This window comes from Pristis pectinata, chromosome 3 (assembly GCF_009764475.1).
Source record: "Pristis pectinata isolate sPriPec2 chromosome 3, sPriPec2.1.pri, whole genome shotgun sequence".
NCBI lineage: Eukaryota > Metazoa > Chordata > Chondrichthyes > Rhinopristiformes > Pristidae > Pristis > Pristis pectinata.
The window spans coordinates 27416349-27429633 of record NC_067407.1 but is presented as its reverse complement, the minus strand read 5'-3'; positions in this window follow the sequence as shown (position 1 = coordinate 27429633).

Here is a 13285-nt window from a genome sequence, read left to right as displayed (position 1 = left end):
TGGTGGAAGCAAATACATTAGCAATGTTTCAGAGGCATTTAGACAGGCACATGAACAGACAAGGAATGGAGGGACATAGATCATGTGCAGGCAGATGTGCAGTTTAAATTGGCAACATGGTCAGCACAGACATCATGGGCCGAAGGGCCTGTTCCTATGCTGTTCTAGTCTACGTTCTATGTAAGTGGTGTTTTCCAGTCATAATCACTACTCAATGGGCAACAACTTTGACCTTGACCAAATTCTGTTATGACGTATTACCTGCCCTGACACCAGCTCATATGAACTCATTTAGCAGGATGTTGTTAGTGTGTGAAAAAGGGGGTTTCATTGCATGAGATACTGAGGAGCACTGGAAGTGAGAACCTTGGAGTAGATGAGGAGGGAATTGGTATATTTCCAAAGTGTGGAGAAAGAACAATCTTTAGCTGAGGCGTCTTTGAAATAATGAGGATGGAAGAGCATCGTCAATCTCATGTGCAGGAAGTGTAAGTGATTTCTAAGCATTCAGATGTGTTGGGGGGGGGGGGGTAACAAAAGATAACCCCACTTACCTACAACAGCTTTCAAGAAGTTTCTTGCAACATAAGGGACATTTTGAAAGGATTGAGAGTACAGGAGAGTTCTCTAATAAGGCACCAGGAAATAAGTACATCTCTGGAGGTAACAACACGTTCAAGAATTTTGCAGACGAAAGAGGGAATTGAGATGAGCTGAAAGGTTGTAAGGAGAAAGTGATCAAAGGCAACTCATTTGAAGGGGCAAATGATCATGGTAATTGTGAAAGTGAGAGGAATAAAGAATAGGAACAATTTACAATTTTAGCTTGCATGAAAGCTGATAGAAATATTGGGTGGTCAGCAATTGAGTGAGAAAGGTAAGAGTCTATTGGAGAAGAAAAGGTTAAAGAGTCCATGAGGTGAGATGGAAGAAAATAATTAAAAGGCAAGTTAGTCTTCAGTGCTCAGGTGAGGGCACCAAGGAGGGTGGTTGAATGAAGAAAGGGAAGGGTGGAGCAGCTGAGCAGAAGAATGGATGGTCTCAGTCATGATGATAAGGAGGTCCATGAACTCCTCACAGTTGTTGCTGGAGGTGAGGACAAAGATGACAATGTAGAAAAGGAATGGGAGCTATTTCTCCTCTCCAAAATGATCTTTGGAGTGTGGGCAGATTTGGTAAAGGAGAGTGAGGTTCAATGGTGATTGATGCAGGCTATCTAAATCTGGTGATTGAGAGATAGAGAGAATGTGTGTCAGATACACTCATGTCTGTGCAATGTGAAGCAGAAAATATAGAGGCAATATTGGGGGGGAACTGGAATGGGAGAAAGTCCAGTACTTTTTAAATTGTAGAAGGGAAATTCTGTAGGGAGCTCCAGGGCAGAAAAAGTATATCTGCATGATAGTTTTAGAATGGCAATTGGCAATTTTCATAGTGCCTTTAAGAGAATAAAACATCCCAAGCTGTAAAATAAATTGTGACGCTGATCCATATAAAGAGATATTAGGACTGCTGAGGTTTGGTCAAAGAGCTAGGCTTTATGGAATACCTTAGCTCAAATTCAGCTGCAGGAGCTAAGGTGGTTCCTCAATGTAGTGCCCATCTTAGGGACAATGATAGCTTGTTTATATCATAAACTGTAGTTGTTTCAGAGATTAGGTTTAATAATCTGGACAAACTGAGTGGAGAATTTGTCCATGCCCACCACTCCATTTACATGCCTTCATACACATTGCAGACTGTCACGTCCTGAGAAGGATTCTTTCAGAGCAGCTTATTGTAACAGTTTTGAGGGAGTCAGACATGCTGCAGTATTGTATGCTCTTTACCATTGAAAAACATTTATAGATGGGTAATAATTTGAAAGAAACTGTACCCCTCTCGATATGTAAAACATAATTGCACAATGCTGCCTTAATATATGGTGGAACAGGGCAAATAGCCCTCCAGGTGAAATTGGAGTGCAATATGCCACAACAAATTCCTTTCACCACAGGAATGGGAGTTTGATTAAAATCAGAAGAGCAATTAAGGTCTCTGATGATTGTACATTCCCTGAAATTAAATGATTGAGTTGCAACAGAACAAATTTGTACATCTTTTATATTTCATCAGGCTAAGTCAGTGAACTTTCAGAAGACAAATGGGAGTAATGGGGTTTGGTCCAATAAAAACGAGATCTGGGCCAGGGAAAGCAGGAATTAGATTGTAGGAAGTGACTTCAGGGCAGAGGAAAGGGAAACAGGTCAAACTGAAGGCTCAGATCAAATTTTTACTTTCAAGTCCATTGTAACAGATACTGATTGAAGATTTGAATAGATTTTCAGCCTTTTGTTTTATCCCAGCTGAAATATTTTATGGGAAATTTGAAAAATCATACAGATGCAGCAGAACTTACAACAACTTTTGAAGTTATGATTAGATTTGTTGGTGAGTTTTTGTAGCATGCTTCAGCATTGTACCATATCTATGGGATGCGTAGAATCATGATGGTTCTACATCTGGTTTTCTAGTGCAATATGACTGCCTAAGCAGCCAATGTAGTGGGCAGGTAGTACACACTTCTTGTGCATTTGAGGTGTTGTGCCTGGCATATTGGTGAACACAACAACTGTTTGAAACATATATTGAGCTCCTAGTACATGGCTATTACTCAATTTTTCTTACCGGCCCTCACATTAGCTATTATTGGTAACAGTTCTCTCTTCATTAGTAATGTTCCTGTCTCTTTCAAATCTGCCACTGTCACCCTTTTCTTCCCAATAAACCAACCATCCTGTTCAACTACTGCCCCAACTCCATTTCCTCCCTTCCTCTTCAAAGTCTGGAAATATATCCTTAATTCATGCTCTTCTTTCCCAGAATTCCACATTTGTATCCATCTAACTAAATTTGCAGCCCTGCCTCTGTACCAAAATGGCTCTTACCAAAGTTACAAGTAAGATCGAATGAGCTGGCCGCCAAGTTCGTCCCTACCTTTTCCTCTTTCTTGACCTGTTGGCAGTGTTTAGACTCCTCTCTTTCTCTCTAAGCCATCTCTAGATCTCTCTGCACCTCTGCCTCCTTTTCTCATTCCTCCTTTACAAATCTGCTTAAAAACGTATCTGCTAATGTGGCTTGATGTCAAATCCTTGTCCACTAACTTCTTGGACTGATCTTTTCCCTACATTTCTGCTGGATGCTCTGTTTCTCCCACACATCCCAAAGCTTTAAGTTAATTGCCTACTGTAAATAACCTCACAGTGCAGGTATAAGGCAAACGAATCAAAGGGGAGTTGATGGGAATGTGAGAAAAAATAGAGAGAAGAATAAAAACATAGGCTGTTGATGTTAATTGAACCAATGAGGCAGCTACATTGTCTGAAGGAAACTTATGGCAGCAAGTTGCCAGGGAAACGTCTAAAAGGGCATGAGTGTCATCTATGGGTGCCTGAACATTTGGAAGCTCTGCACTGCAGCCCAATGATCCTTCAATGTGCTGATGTAAAAGTCGTATTTATCAACAATGGAGGGTTCTTCACTTTGCTGGTACAGACTTTTGATGTTTCTGCAAAGTGGGGTGAGCAGCAAAGCATCATTTCTGGCATACTTCAGCTAAAGTAGCCTTGCAAGGATCCTGAGGCAAGATTTACAAGAATGAGGTTGACCCTGACTTTGACAGTGCAGGCAATAGTGCTTGTTCACTATGTGAGGTTTGTCTAGGAACCTTCAGTTGGTAAGAATGAATATATGTCAAGATTCCATTGACTGTTTCGATGTACCTCTTGGTCCCTCACTGCTGAGGTTTGTGACATTGCTTGGTCATAATCACAACATGTAAGGGAAGAAATGAAACAGAAAATGCTGGAAGTAGTCAACAGATCAGGCAGCATCTGTGGAAAGGATCAGGATTAACTTTTGAGGTCAATGACCTGGTGAAAAGTCATATTACCTCTGTTTCTTTCTCCACAAATACTGAGTAGCTGCAGCATTTTCTGTTTTTATTTCGGATTTTCAAAATAAGCAGTCTTTTTGCTTTTCCACTTGGGAAGAAATTAGCAAGGTTGATACAAAAGTGCAAACATACTCTGACAGTTACGACCATTCATATGTGCATCACTTTAATTGCAATTCCTTGTTTTAATGCTACATTTTTATATTCCCTTTTCTATAAACCTGTTGTACAAACATCATTATGGTTAAAACAGGGATACAATTGCCCTCCAGAAACACATTCCTCCCCAGGTAGCTGGTTCTCCCCAGTATACATGCGCTTATATTCACCAGACCATAAAACTTAATGTCAGGGCCCCATTCTCCTTATTTTATTTTCATGTATAGGGCATTCTACTGACTTCCCTAATTAAAGTTGATGGGCATTTAGCTGAAGGGAGCCATCTCAAGTAATGTAGGTATTAAGGTAATACATTTATAATGGTAAAATTGCAAGAATGCATATGAAAAAGTATTTACCTAAAGTAAACAGTGATGTGATATGTTGATGACACAAGTTTAAAAGTACCACCTGCAACCAATGCACGGGTCAGATGCTTAGGTTTGCAGCTCATAAAAATCTGTGTAATTATATATTGTGTACATCTAACTTCCCCTTTCTGGTGGCCCTTTTATTTAGTTTATAAACTATGAATTAAACTTAATAAAAGCAAAGGTTAAATAATAGCATATGGTTACTGTAGCAGATTTCTAACTTATTTCTTCAGGTATACAAAAACAACCAAAAAAAACCATGACATCACACTATCTCCTTCAGTAATATAAAACATGGATGGGCATGCTGAATATAAATATTATGAATAGATTTTTCTTGCCCACCACTGAGCTTCTGTAAATCATCATACAGATCACAACAGAAAAGGAAATGAACATACTATAGAAGTTGGAAATCTAAAATGGAAACTAAAAATGCAGGAAATAATTAGTATATTAAATACCATCTGTACTCAGAGGGAGACAGAGAGAAAATTAACAGCTATGTGAATAGTTATGGACTAATATTAAAGATTTGTTAGGGTTTTTATAACACATCATAGACCTAATGGTATATTTGAAGTCCATGGGATAAAAGGTGCTGTTGCCGTTTGGATTCAACATTGGCTGATGGGTAAAAGGTCTTGCAGAAGAAGGGGTTGCAGAGGAGGGCATTGAGTGGACATAGTGAATGCAAACTTTCAATAGACATTTCAAAAACAATCGGTATTGGTATTGGTTTATTTTTGTCACGTACTGAGATACAGTGAAAAACTTAGTTTTGCAAGCCATCCATACAGGTCATTTCAAAACATAAGTACTTTGAGGTAGTACAAGGGAAAAGCAATAACAGAATGCAGAATATAGTGTTACAGTTACAGAGGAAGTGCAATACAGGCAGACAGTGATGTGCAAGGGCCATGGCAAGGTAGATTGTGAACTCAAGAGTTCATTTTTAATGTACAAGAGGTCTTATAACAGCGGGATAGAAGCTGTCCTTGAGCCATCTGGTGTGTGTTTTCAAGCTTTTGTATCTTCTGTCTGATGGAAGGTGGGAGAAAAGAGAACGTACAGGGTGGGAGGGGTCTTTAATTATGCTGGCTGCTTTTCCAAGGCAATGAGAAGTGTAGACAGAGTCCATGGAGGATAGGTTGGTTTTTGTGATGGACTAAGCAGTGTCCACAACGGTCTTTAATTTCTTGTGATCTTAGGCAGAGCAGTTGCCATTCCAAGCTGTAATAAATTGGTAAATTGGTCTATCATAGCCACATGTACTGAGATACAGTGAAAAACTTTGTTTTGCATGTCATTCATACAGATCATTTCATTACAACAGTGCATTGAGGTAGTACAAGGGAAAACATTGACAGAATGCAGAATAAAGTGTTACAGTAATTACACAATAAGTTCCAAAAAGCAAAAGCTGCAAATGCTGGAAATCTGAAGTAAAAGCTGGAAACACTCAGCAGGTCAGGTAGCAGCTATGGAGAAAGTAACAGAGATAATGAAAGATCATCAGCATAAAATGTTAACTTCGGTTCTCTCTCCAGAGATGAAGTCTGACCTGCTGAGTATTTCCAGCATCCTCTGTTGTCATTTCACATAGTAGGCTGGTTGGCAAATTTGAAGTCCATGGGATGAACGTGACACTGCAATATTGATTCAAAATTGGTTGAGGAATAGAAGGAATAAAATGTTCCCTAAATTTCAGTACTAGGACATATTAATGATCTGGACACTTGAACATGGCGATGCAGGACACATTTTTGAAATTTGCTGATGGCTTGAAATTTTGAAGTGCAGTATAGAGTCAGGAATATTGTAATAAATTTTGAAAGGACATCTTAAAGATGGTGTTTTGGTAGGCACGTGGTTAATGAAATACAATCTAGAGGAGTTTTTTACATTTTAGTAGGGATAATAATGACAATATAAATAAATGGTTCAACTTTAAAGGAAATTTAGAGAGATCTGAGGATGTGTGCACACATGATGACAGAATAATCCAATGAAGTACATAGACCTTGGGTTTTATAAGTAAAAATATTGAGTACAAAAGCCAGGAAACACCATTTTGGCTCCAACTGGAGGATTCTATCCATGTCTGAGCACCACACTTTAGGAAGGATGTGAAGATTTAGAGAGGATATCAAAGAGATTTACAAGAGATAGATTTACTATCAGTGGATGGGTGATTATATTTAAGTAAATGGACCGGAAAAGATGGCCATGTTTGAAGATTAAGACTTTAAACATGGCACAAAGCTCACAGTCTACTGGGCGACAGTGATCCCTGCCTTCCTGTACTTTTCTGATGCATGGACTACATATAGCAGGCACAAAACTTTGGAGAGATACCACTAACACTGTCACTGCAAAATCCTCAAGCACATTTGGCAGGATATTCAGCCTTTAGAATTTCTGATGGAAGGTTATCAACTTGAAACATTAACTCAGTGTTCTCTCTTTACAGAAATACTTGTTCAGTATTTCCAACATTCCATTTTATTTCTGATTTCCAGCAACTGCTATGTTCTGTACCTCACAGTTCAAATATTGTTTTTTTTCTTCTCTCTACTCCCATTCTTCCCCCTCTATTTACACTTCCTCCAGGCAGATTAGCTGCCATTAACAAAACTTCACCATGTTCTCTCAGCTGGCACTAATTGGCACTCCTTCTGTTCTCTCCATCCACCCTCCCCACCACACCTCCCACTTCTCTGTGATTTCAAAATGCCTATTATCTAACTTTGCTTAATTCTGATGAAAGGTATTGGTATTGGTTTATTATTGTCACATATACTGAGATACATGGAAAAGCCTTTGTTTTGCGTGCCATCCAGACAGCTCAAGCCATATATAATTACATCGAGGTAGTAAAAAGAAAATAGAATGCCAAATATAAAGCGGGGCACAATATTAGTGTGGGGCATGCTAATATGCGAGGACATTTTGAGATAAAGAAAGAAGTAGTGTTGGGTCCCTTAAAGTATGTTAAGGTGGATAAGTCCCCATGGCCTGAGGGGATATACCCTAGGTTATTGAAAGAGGGAAATAGGACTAATCCTGGAAATTATAAACCGGTGAGTCTCACATCAGTGGTAGAGAAGCTATTGGAGAGGATTCCTAGGGATAGGATTTATGAGCATTCGGAAAAGCATGGCCTAATTAGGGACAGTCAGCATGGCTTTGTGTGGAACAGGTCATGTTTTACTAAATTGATTGAGTTTTTTGAGGAGGTGATGAAGGTGATCGATGAAGTTAAGAGCAGTGGATTATGAAAGGTATAGATAGAGTAGACAGCGGGTATCTTTTTCCCATGGTCAAAATGTCTAATACTAGAGGGCATGCATTTAAGGTGAGGGGGGAAAGTTCAAAGGAGATGTGCAGGGCAAGTTTTTAACACTTAAAGTTGTGGGTGTCTGGAATGCGCTGCCAGGGGTGGTGGTGGAGGCAGATACGATAGAGGCGTTTAAGAGGCTCTTAGGTAGGCACATGAATATTCAGAGAATGGAGGGATATGGATCATGTGCAGACAGAAGGGATTAGTTTAATTAGGCGTCACTGGCTTAATTAGTTCTGCACAACATTGTGGGCCAAAGGGCCTGTTCCTATGCTGTACTGTTCTATGTTCTATAGTGTTGCTGTTACAGAGAAAGTGCAGTGCAGCTAGACAAATAAAATGCAAGGGCCACAATGAGGCAGATTGGGAAAGCAAGAGTTCAAGAGTTCATCTTTTAGCATATGAGAGATACGTTCAAGAGTCGGATGACAGTGGGATAGAAGTTGTCCTTGAGTCTGATGGTACCTGTTCTCAGGCTTTTGTATCTTCTGCCCGATGGGAGAGGGGAGAGAGAGAATGAATAGGGTGGGAGGGGTCCTTGATTATATTAACTGCTTTCCTGAGGCAGCAGGAAGTGTAGACAGAGTCAATGGAGGGGAGGTTGGTTCACATAATGGACTGGGCTACAACCTGAAACATTAACTCCATTTTTGCCTTCACAGCTGTTGCTTGGCCTGATGAGAACTTCAAGTGTTTTATGCTTTCATTTCAGACCTCTAGCACCTGCCGTCTTTTGCTTGGTGAGTTGCTGCAAGTACAATTTCCTGTATTTTAATCAGTGCTTTTAAAGAGAAATAAGGGAAGAATGTGAGCTGTAAATTATTTCCTCTATTGGGGGTTTTCAAGGAAAGTAAACCATTAATTACCTTTTTTTCATCCAGTTTTCAGACTTAAAGGATTATCAGAAACTTACAACTTCCAGCAAGCTTCACATAACCCCACGTCACCGGGTGAGGTGATTCCCTTTATTCGAGTTTTCTTTACCCTGACCTGGAAAGCAGAATTCGGGATCACCTTGGACTCTAGGCTTGTACTTGTAATGTTCGACCTAAAGCTGAAGCAGGAAGGCTCTAGAATTCAAGCACTTCACCCACCCCATCCCTAACTACCTGCATAACTCCCTTTTACTTTATAAAGAGTGGCCAGACCTATTTTAGTTACAGAGCTTGGCCGAAACTAATACTCCCTGCTCAGTGTCTTGCTTTTTTCAATGCCTCCAGGCCTCCCAGGTGCTCTCAAGGGTATTTAAAATAGACAATCTCCTCCTGCCCATAGAGTCAGCAGCCAAAACTTCTGGTGGGCAGAAAGGTTAAGATAAGTGCAATGACTCTCAAACGTTCCAAGTTCTTATTCCTATATAAAAGTACATTTCTATTCCAAATAGTTGCTTAATGCAGCCTGCTTGTGTTATCCTGAAATCAAGTCAATCATAAAATGCTTGATGGATCACATCCAGGTGAAGTTCAGGAAATTGTTGATATAAAAGAAATAAAATTCCCAGAAGCACACAACGGGGTTTTGGCACAGAATCATATAATAGATGCAGAATTCTACAACCATATGGCAAGGAAGGAGGCCATTTGCCTCATTGTGCCTGCAGAAGCTCTTTCAAAGTCTTCTCCTTGAATATGTCCAATCGTTAGTTCTTTGTATATTTTTTTCTTTCCCTTTTTGAAGGCCATTTTTGGTTCTGAATCAACTGATCTTTCAGATACTGCATCCAAATTCTAATATCTGGTTCAGTAAAACGACTGGCCTCCATTTCTCTTTATGGTTCCTTTGTCAATTGCTTAAAGCAGGGCCCTTTGGTTGTGGACTTTTATCCACTGGAAACAGTTTATTTACTTTATCTGATCTTATTTCAAGCACCTTTCTAAAATCTTCTCATGCCCTTCTCTTTCCTCTGATGGCTCAAGGCACACTGAAGGCCTTGATAATTTGTACTATCACTGCTTGCCTTTACCGAGAGGTGGCTCCTGAGATAAGGTAAACAGTTCATATTTTGCAGGATCTCACTGTGGATCTTTATTGTCGGAGGGTGATGTTGTGCATCAGAGGCTGATTAATAGAAAACCTTTGGCAGGCATACAGTGTAAGACTTTTATTTAATGCTTCAGTGAACAAGTCACTGATGACTTATAGCATAGCATCATCTATGTACTGCAACTGATGACTCTACTCAGAATGACGTTAGTTTTGGAGTGAAGGTGACATAGTTGAACAGCTTCCCACTAGTCCTGTAGATTAGCTCCACTTGTGAATTTTGTGGAGGTGAGGAACAGCATTGCAGTGGAAGAGATTGAGCAAAGAGTGGGGATGAAAATACAGACTTGCTTGACATCAGTTTGAATTGAGCCTGGGTCAGCTGTTGATCTGTTGGTTAAGATTACAGATTGTGTGTCATGTAATAGGCCTCAGATTAAGACAATTTCCACATCAGATCTGTCTTCTTTCTTGAAGAGCGTCATGACCACGGTGTTTCCAATGGCCCCTGACATGGCCTCCTCTTCCTTGACAAAGAAGAAGAGATTTTGAATTTGGGACTAAATTCTTCACCACCAAGCATTAGAACTTTAGTAGGGATACCGTTTGCCCTGTAGCCTTCTTTGTTTTTCAATTGGCATATGACCTTTTTAACTTCTGTGGGGTCTGGGGAGGTCGCAAGGTTGGACCAGATAGTTTGCTGTGGAATAGAGGCATGGACAAAATAATAGTGAAAGAGTTCTTCTAGTGTTCCTTACAGTGGGTGCTGACTGCCTCTCTGTCCTTGACAAGTTTGCCTCAGTTCTTGGCTTTCATTGGAACAAACCTTTGTGCATTTGGAACGTAGGTGTCCTTGACATTACTGAAGAATCTAGGCACATCACTATCATCAGTGAATTGCTGGACCTTCTCTGCTCTTTCACCTATCCTCTGTTTTTAGGTCACAGCTTTACTGCTGGACCTCAGCTTTCAGATGCCTGTATAGCTGGTTCTTTTTTATTTCAGGCATGTTGGAGCTTCCAATCCAAGAACACCGTGCCCTTATGATTAATTATCTTCTGGATCTCCTGGTCATTTCCATCAAACCTGCCTGTTGTTTTCTGGTAGAGAAGCAAAGGGTCTCTTCATGTGTGTTAATTATTGTGGGCTTCATGGCAGTCCAGTCTTTGTGAACACTCCACAGCTCCTGTTAAATCAGGATCCTTAGGTTGTCTGTGAGGAGATGTCTGTGAAGAATTGCATTTGAGGGATTCTTACTACACTCAATATTGATTTTCTTGCAGCAACATTTCTGTCACTGCTGTTGTTATGAACCAGGCTGATGGAGATGATGAAGTGGAAATAACTTCCATGAAGTCCTGATCTTGACAGTATGCTTGGAATAGGTTCTTATCACCATCAACACCATATTTTGCCAGAGAGATAAGCACAAGACATCATGACAAGAACACCAGTTCAGGCAATGGCAACTGTTGGATCATAGCGTCACCTGAATAAAGAAGCACAAGGATGTCCACATCACCTGCTTGATTACAGTTCTGGTCACTACACCACAAGAAGGATGTGCTAGATTTACGAGGTTGTTGCCAGGGGTGGAAATTTTTAGTTAGGAGGGAAAAATATTTAGGCTTGGATTGCTTTCTTTGGAGGATAGAAAACCAAGGAGAGATTAAATTGAGGTGCATAAAATCAGGAGATTTATTTTTTTCCCCTTCACATCAACTCTTCCCAAATTCTACCACTCACTTACATACGAGGGATATCTTACAGTGGCCAATTAATCTACCAACCCATGTAAGTGGGAAGAAACTGGAGCATCCAGCAAAAACCCATGTGGTCACAGAGAGGATGTGCAAACTCCACATGGACGGCATTGAAGATCTGGATTGAACCTGAATCAGTGGAGCTGTGAGGCAGCAGCTCTAATTGTTGTGCCACTGGGCCACCCATGAGATGATTGTCAAATTATTTTACAATAATTCTTGCTGCCCAAATCAGTGATCCTCAAAATTAACCTAAACACTGAATGAGTGAGGATTGAATAAACTGGGGTAAAAATTCAGCAGAAACATTTAACTCCAAACTTCATTACAGCCTTTGTCCAAATATAGAGACAGAAGTCTGAGCAAAAATTTAAATATTAGGCTACATTCCTCAGCAGCAGCAGCCCTCAGTCAAAGTCAAAGTCGAGTTTATTGTCATATGCACAAGTACACGTATGCAAAGGCGCAAGGGAAAACTTACTTGCAGCAGCATCACAGGCACATACATCACATAAGCAGAATTCACAAGAAAAACATAAATTATACACAATTTTTACAAGAAAACACAATTAGAACAAAAAGAAAACAAAGTCCATTTTAGTGCAGAGTGGTCAAAGTGTCATAGTGTTGTTAAACTGTAGTGATTAGGGTTTTGCCAGTTGGTTCACGAACTGAATGGTTGAAGGGCAGTAGCTGTTCTTGAACCTGGTGATGTGGGATTTCAGGCTTCTGTACTTCCTGCCCAGTGATAGCTGCAAGAAGATGGCATGGCTCAGATGGTGGGGATCTTTGATGACAGATGTTGCCTTCTTGAAGCAGTGGGATTTGGACCAGGGGGCCCTGAAAGGGGTGAGTTAACCCTCCTTTTATTGCTAACTTTAAGGCTACTGAAGAAACCCTAGAGTACGCCTGACACTTGCCCTGCTAATCATGGACTAACTTCTGGCAGCGTCCTTTGATTTGGACCACTCTTTTATACTTATGAGCTCTAAAGCCTATTCTACCTGTTTATCTCAATTGCCAATAAACGAGGCTATACAAATTCAGCTGTGATGATCAACATTTGCAGAACTTAACAGCCAGAAGCAGGCACTACACAAACTTCCTAACCCATCATTTCCAACTAAAAGATTTTCAGAATTATTTTTCATAGATATCAGGTTAGAAGTGGTCAAATAACAACTAGGCACTGCACACGAGTTTGTTCCTGTTTATGATCTAAAATTAAATTGCTCAAGGTATTCATTGGGAAAACCATCAAGAAACTCTTGTGAACTTCCAAGTGACCCAGTTATGGATGTTGTTCTTCCTATGACCTAAACAATTAAAGGAAATGATAGACCTTTGTCACAGAATAGTATCCCACCGCTCACTTTTAAACTGTACTTCAAAAACCATCAACTAAACTCACAAATGTTCTATGTCTTTGCAAACATTCTACAACATGTTTTTATACTGCATTTCAATTATTTATTCAGTGAATCAATGTACTTCAGATTCTTTATAAGTTATGATGAAACAGGTAGTTCTAGGTTATATTGTTGAAAGAATAGGTAGTTACAGCCCTTTTGATAGTTATTCCCTACAGATTTCATCATAAGATAAGACTTCTTTATTAGTTATATGTACATCAAAACACACAGTGAAATGCATCTTTTTGCGTAGAGTGTTCTGGGGGCAGCCTGCAAGTGTCACCACACTTCCAGCGCCAACATAGCATGCCCACAAC